Consider the following 7,433-nt stretch of genomic DNA (forward strand, 5'->3'; position numbering starts at 1 on the left):
TGGCCGCAGCTTCCTCTCGGCAGTCGTCGAGGAAATCCTCCGTTCCTGCTCGACAAAGCGCAAGTTCGGCACGTCCTACCACCCACAGACCAACGGCCTCACGGAGCGTTTCAATCGAACCATCACCGACATGCTTTCCAAGTACGTTGCGACCGACCACCATGACTGGGATCTTCACTTACCATATGTGACGTTCGCGTACAATTCATCGCATCACGACACCGCCGGCTATTCACCGTTCTATCTCCTATATGGCCGAGAACCCGCGTTGCCCTTGGACACTTTGCTGCCTTCGGCCACACGTTCAGCCACTGAATACACCCGCGACGCGATCGCACACGCCGGCCACGCGCGCCAGCTCGCCCGCACCCGTCTCGAGGCCTCACTGGAGCATCAAAGACACCTCTATAATTGCCACCATCGCGACGTGCACTTTTCTCCGGGTTATCTGGTGCTTCTCTGGTCACCTATTCGACGTGTGGGCCTTTCCGAAAAGCTGCTGTCGCGCTACACTGGCCCTTACCGTGTGGTGCGACAAGTGACAGATGTCACGTATGAAATCATCCCAGCCTACCTCTCAGCGTCATCATCAGCTGCAAGTGACATCGTTCACGTGGCGAGACTAAAACCATACCACACACCTTTCACCGCAGATGTGTAGATTAAGCACCGGGACGGTGCTTCTACAGCCGGGTGTGATGCTACGGAACAGCCGCCACAGTGTGGCTGCACTGAGGAGAAAGAAGACGACGTGTGGGCCGGCTTGATATAGCGTCGCCATTTTGGCCTCCGTTAGCTTCCTTGTAAATAAATTGCAAATAGCATTCAGCTTCAGCTACACGTAACAATATCTAAAAAGCTTGTCTATCACCACATACAGGGTCGTCCTGAAAGTAATGTCAGTGAATTTATTGTGATGTGACAGTATGTCAGAGAGCAGTCTAACCGGTTGGAACTGGTAGTGACGGAATCCAACTAAGCAGCGCTCCGTCGCTCAGTGTGCTCCGAACATCGGAGAGTGTTGGACGGGCCTGTCCGTGAGAGCTGTTTTTTCTTCTTGTGCAAGTGAAAATACAGCGCTCATTAGAACAAAGATATGCGATCAAGTTTTGTGTGAAACTTGGCAATACCACTGCGGAAACTCTTACTATGCTCAAGACTGCTTATAAAGAACATGCCCTGTCAGATCGGCAAGTGTTTCGGCGGCACAAGGCCTTTTGGAAGGCCGGGAAGAAGTCAACGACGAGGACCGCGCTGGACGGCCATCCACGACCACTACGACTGACAATGTGACACGCGTGAGGGGACTGTTGAACTCAGACCGACGATTAAGTATTCGTTTAATGACCGACATGGTAAACATTCCGAAAACTCAAGTTCATGAAATCGTTACAAACGATATCGGCATGCGGAAGGCGTGTACAAAAATCCTTCGAAAAGTGCTCACTGGCAACCGAACGTCGTCCTGCTCGAAACATGCCAAGAAAACATCGACATGGGAAACGTGATCGAAAATTTTTGGATGACGTTATTAAAGGTGACGAGACTTGGTTATTTGAATGTGACCCAGAGACCAAAATGCAATCATCGGAGTAGCACACACACTCGTCCCCTTGCCAGAAGCAAGTCAGGATGAGCAAATAAAAAGTCAAGATCATGCTCATCGTTTTCTTTTTTTATATTCACGGGCTGGTTCACCTTGAGTTTGAAGAACCAGGAATCACTGTGAACTCCAAATTTTATGTAGATGTCCTCGAAAGACTGAAACGCAGGGTTCAACATATCCGGCCGGACATTGCACACAACTGGAACTTGCACCACGACAATGCGCCGGCCCACAGTGCATTCATCGTCACCGACTACCTGGTTAAAGCAGGGGTGCCAACGATCACCCAGCGCCTGTACAGCCCGGACTTGGCTCCCCCCGACTTTTTGCTGTTTCCACGCCTCAAAACACCCATGAAAGGCAATCATTTTGTGACAGCGGACGTGATCAAAGCAGCTCGCACCACAGCATCAAAGGCGATTTCGGAGGAGGACTACCGCAACGCATTCGAGAGCTGGAAGACTCGCTGGAGCCGATGTATTGACGCAAAAGCAGAGTATCTTGAAGATCTTTAAACAGTTTTTGTAACAACAAATTCAATAACTGATTTTTACTGGCCTTACTGAGATTGCTTTCGGGACAGACCCTGTACATGTACCTTGAAGGAGTTTCATAGAGATTTATACAGTACCAGTGGCACCAACGACGATAATGGAAGAGAGAATACTCTAGAGGAATTTGAAATCCCACAAGTAACGCCGGAAGAAGTAAAGAAAGCCTTGGGAGCTATGCAAAGGGGGAAGGCAGCTGGGGAGGATCAGGAAACAGCAGATTTGTTGAGGGATGGTGGGAAGATTGCTGTAGAAAAACTGGCCACCCTGTATACGCAATGCTTCATGACATCGAGTGTACCGGAACCTTGGAAGAACGCTAACACAATCCTAATCCATAAGAAAGGGGACGCCAGACTTGAAAAACTATAGACCGATCAGCTTACTGTCCGTTGCCTACAAAGTATTTACTAAGATAATCGCAAATAGAATCAGGAACACCTTATACTTCTGTCAACCAAAGGACCAGGCAAGATTCCGTAAAGGCTACTCAACAATAGACCATATTTCCACTATCAATCAGGTGATAGAGAAATGTTTGAAATATAACCAGCCCTTATATATAGCTTTCATTGATTACGAGAAAGCGTTTGACTCAGTCGAACCATCAGCAGTCATGGAGACAAAATTGCAATGTCTGTGCAGACTAACCAGACCAGGCCTCTCTGACAAGCGCACGTGCAAAAAGAAACACCAGGAACCGTTTGTCGAATGTGTGGAAGCAGTTGCTTGCAACCTGTCTTTAAAGTGTGGGAAGAACTACGTGGGGCAAAGCGGAAGGTGCCTCAACGAGCGTTTTGACGGAACGACGGTATGATGTAGCAGAAAAGCGGGGTGGGTTCCTCGACGCTCACTGCAGGCATTGCAATTGCGCTGTTGCCAGGGTGGATGACGGTGACCACTCGATGTGTGCTCCAGCATACAGAGACTGCTCCATTGTGAATAGAGCCCGAGGTAGGATAACTCGCGAAATTATAGAAGCAAGAATGATTGATAGGCTTAGGGATAACTGTGTGTCAAAACCATCAATCGCCCTTTTCCGCAAAGAGTTATCGTACCTGCTCAATGGTGTGTAAGGAATTTTTTCAAACAGTGCATGTATGATGTACGCGAAAAAGTTGTATATATGTATGGGTCCCTTGCTCGAAATAAAAATTGTAGCGAGTTAGCGCCTGTGTGTGTCACGTCTCCCTTTCGTCCTTGTCTTTTTCACGCGCTATAAGCCTTACAAGAACAGACCTTAGTAAGGCAAGGGGTTTCTCAAGTTAAATGCGGTGGTGTTCTTTTAGTAAAAAAAATAAAAATAAAGGCTATTTACACTCAGATGCTATTTAAAACTGGATATCAAGTTAACTGGGGAGGCTTATAAATGAGACACAAATGAAAGGTTATATCTGGTATACTATTTCATTTACAGTAATGAAACAAAAAAACAGCATATCACCAGAATAAGTTTGTAATATGTACTATAGCTTGGATAGTGAATAAATGGAGTAAATCGAGAAAATAAATTTGTAGGCTGCCTAAAGGCAAGGAGTCCTTAGTTAAAATGTGAATTATTGTTTCATGCCTTTTCTCACCAACTGGCACCTCTCCGCAACAACTATGGCTCCCTGCAGCAGAATCCTTCGAAAGAGTTACCATAGTTATCTGTCTCCCTGTAGACTGCAATTACTGCTGTTAGCCATTCGATCCATTTTCAAAATTCAAATATTGGCATACCCTTACTTTAATGGCTTTACAAAAACCCTGCAACAAATAACTTTTCAAAATGTCTTATCTCTGCCAATCACAGAAGCACTATGTGGCATGTTCTTTCTGGCTCTGTCTATGTTGCGTTAAAAGACCATGTGCGATGCCATTTGGGCAACTAGCCAATACATTCAACGTGGTAGTCGACATACTTTCTTTTTATTACTGTTATAAAATAAACACTTACTTATTAGTCTGTCAGATATCGAAAACACTGTGAATATGCACGCGCTTCACGTTGAAAACAGGCTTAATTTTAATGTTAGCCAAACTGTTCAACGGACAATAGTTATTTCAGAATACTGTGAAAGATAGTTACAATATTCACAATGTTAAGTCAGAGGTCTGATGGCCGAACACTCTAAGTCTTAATATCGCGGTTTAATTTTAAAATTTTTCGTTGAACGGCTTCGTTAGTGTTCGCTGGGACACACAGTATATTCATGGTTAGATTATGACACTAATTTAACAAGCGTTCTGTCTGTTCCTCTATGACACGGAATTTGTCTAAATAGCACCACGTTTAAGGCATGTGTTGACACTATCCTTCGGTTTTTGTGAAGACATCCTGGTTCAAGCTACATCAAATCTGCCAACAAAGGCATTTTAACAACAAAGTACGTGCTCACAGCTCGCATTCGAGAGGTCAGCATCCTGAATTACTTAGTGATTAGGCAAAAGAAGTAGTCTTGATGATATTCTGCTGCATAGCAACAAGCAACTACAGTAGAGAGGGAGAGAAGCTGTTTTTAATGATTGGAAGTCCCCGCTGTTAAGAGTTTAGCTGAGTCCCCGGTATTAGTGATGAGTCTATCTGTCTGGACGTATTGATGTGTCTGATGTGAGCATAGCAATGGATGCACCTCACACCGTGCCCACCAGCAGTGGGCATAGTGTAAGGTGCAGCTCCTGCCATGGGGCAGTCCAGCCCTCCCAGGTGTAGTAAAAAGATAGTGTGATGTCTGTGTAAACTGAAAAAACAGAGATGTGCAGCCTCCTTGGTTGCTGATGAGTTGCTATTTACAATTTTCAGGTAGACTAGCAGAAGGAGTGCCACCGAAGACCATATTGCAAAACATCAAGGCAGGCACAAGTGCAACTAGCAGTCGGATGAAACTTGTCACAAGAGAGGACCTTCGGAACATCCGCGATAAATATAATATTGACAATGCAGAGCGGCTACATCCTGATGATTTTATGAGTGTGGAGTTATGGGTTAGAGAAATGGAAGAGAAGAATTTAAACACAGGAAACGAGCTTATGAGCCCGGAAAATGAACCAAGTAAGGCAGGCAGTGACTCGCCTCTTTTGTAATATAGGAAAGCGGATGATCCGAGCAGTTCTGAGGGCAACCTTGAGCTTGCCTTGATGACCTTCCCACAGAGAGAACTACTTTGTAAGCTAGGAATAGAGAAATTGTGTATTGACTCTACGCATGGCACAATAGGTACAAGTTTCAGCTGACAACATTGCTAACCATCTCGGAAGATGGCTCTGGTATTCCATGTGCCTACTTGATTTCCAAGAGAGTTAACACTGATACCATGGTGAGGTTTTTCAAAGCCATCAAGGAAAAGGTAGGCGTGATAGAGCGTAAAGCATTCATGTCCCATGATGCCCCTGTTTATGGCAACACATGGGAGCAAGTGATGGGTCCCTTGAAGAATCGGTGGTTGTGTATCTGGCATGTGATGCGCAGCTGGAACGCACACCTCAATTTGATTAGTAGCATAAAGTACAGGAGTGCCACAAGAGAAGCCTTTCACGCACTAATCAATGCACATGAAACAGAAATAGATGAGAAAGTAAAAGAATTTCTTAACTTACCTTCCCATTTGCACACACAGAATAACCTTGCTTCCAAAGATCTAGATGATCTGGAAAGCTTTACTAAATACTTTGAGAAAGCGTATGCTGACAGATCACTTCAGTGGGCCTATTGCTATAGAAAGCAGGTAGGCTTAACAACAAACAATCACACTGAATCAATGCACAAGACTCTGAAGTACTCCTACTTTGGTGGCCAAGCAAATGTGGGGCTGGGCAAGCTAAACTATGTACTTTTTACCTTGACAGCTGACAAACTTTTCAACGGGACTGTTGCACTTATAAAAGGCAAAGTCGACCATCGCAAATCTGCTGCCTTCAAAAAGCACAGAGCAGGCGTTGATATTCAGACATTCGATATTGACAGAGTGGGAGATGGCGTATCGCAAGTAAAATCTCAGAGCATAGTTAACTTTCGCCACACCATGAAAAATACTGGCAGGACTTGCACAGGTTGTCAGCTCTATTGCAAGCACTGTGAGGCTTGCCATAACATGTACACATGTGCAAGCACATTCATGCTGTTGCTTTGATGGAGCTGCAGTCAAGCAAGTTGCCGAGCCATGAAGCCTGTCGCTCTGGTGTCTCTGTTGATAACGGTGGTCGAAGCTTTTGTGTCGTTGATGATCCCAGCTGCTTAATGGCCAGTGCTCAAGGTATCATGCAGAGCACAAAACAATGTTTGAAAGAAGAAAAAACAAAAAAAAAAGAATTCAAAAGTTCAAAGTGCAAGCTGAGGCTGCTTTTCAGCAGATATTGAAAAACCTTCCTCAAACAAGTTGCGAGAAGATTAATTATATAGAACATGACTTAACGAAGTTAGTTAAAAAGCACAAACTTGCAAACGTGAGAGAACCTGCAGGAAAGCTGATATTGGTGTCTCCAAATAAAAACCTTCAGAAACAGCCGGAGGTATGCAGCACCCAAAAAGAGCAAATCTAAAATGGCACTAGGGCGTCGGCCAACTATGCCAGAGCAAGAAGCAATAAAGTGGGATCTTTTAGGTGGGGAAATGAACAGCAACACCTTATTTATTCATACTGGGAATGACCATCATTACTGCAGGCCAGCAAACTAAGCTTAGTAGTTGTGTGGTAGTAGCTTAGTTGTTGTGTAGAAAGCTAGGGAAAATGCTGTTTTTGTTTAGACAGGCAGAGTACGGTTGTCATAAGCAAGGCATGCTTTGCCTGCACTATGACATAGTTAAGTATTATGAGTCTGCCATAAGAAGCGTTCCTAGGCTAATTGTGTGCAGTTTGGTGTTGCAAATGGACGCAGAATATTATGTGCAACAGGGTGACTGTGGATTGGATGGTGGTGTGTTAGAGAGCGAGAGGCATCTCTGAGCTGGTCACGTGCTGCTTGTAAGTGTGTGTGCACAGTGTAAATAGACATTACATGCAGATGTGGTGTCAATCAAATGGTGTGTGCGTTAGAGCGCGAGAGGCACCTTTGAGCTGGCCACACGTGCTGCTTGTAAGTGTGTGTGTTCAGTGTAACTACACATTATAAGTAGACGTGCTGTCCAATTGGATGGGACATGCTGCTGGCAGATGTGCAGTGGGCTTCTGCTAAGCTGAATCGATCTGGTTAGCCATATTCCTTACACAGTACAAACAAGACACTTGATGCAAGCTGGCTTTGATGGCTTGCACTTGTGTTTTATTAGACCGAACTTAACCAACATGAACAAAAAG

At 44.9% G+C, this 7,433-nt stretch overlaps 1 pseudogene; it reads left to right on the forward strand.

Moving 5' to 3' along the window:
• Positions 1-4,762: 4,762 nt before the first annotated feature.
• On the forward strand, positions 4,763-6,939 carry LOC140219136 (uncharacterized; annotated as a pseudogene).
• The last annotated feature ends 494 nt before the right edge of the window (positions 6,940-7,433 follow it).

Source organism: Dermacentor andersoni, chromosome 6 (assembly GCF_023375885.2).
Source record: "Dermacentor andersoni chromosome 6, qqDerAnde1_hic_scaffold, whole genome shotgun sequence".
Taxonomy (NCBI): Eukaryota; Metazoa; Arthropoda; class Arachnida; order Ixodida; family Ixodidae; genus Dermacentor; species Dermacentor andersoni.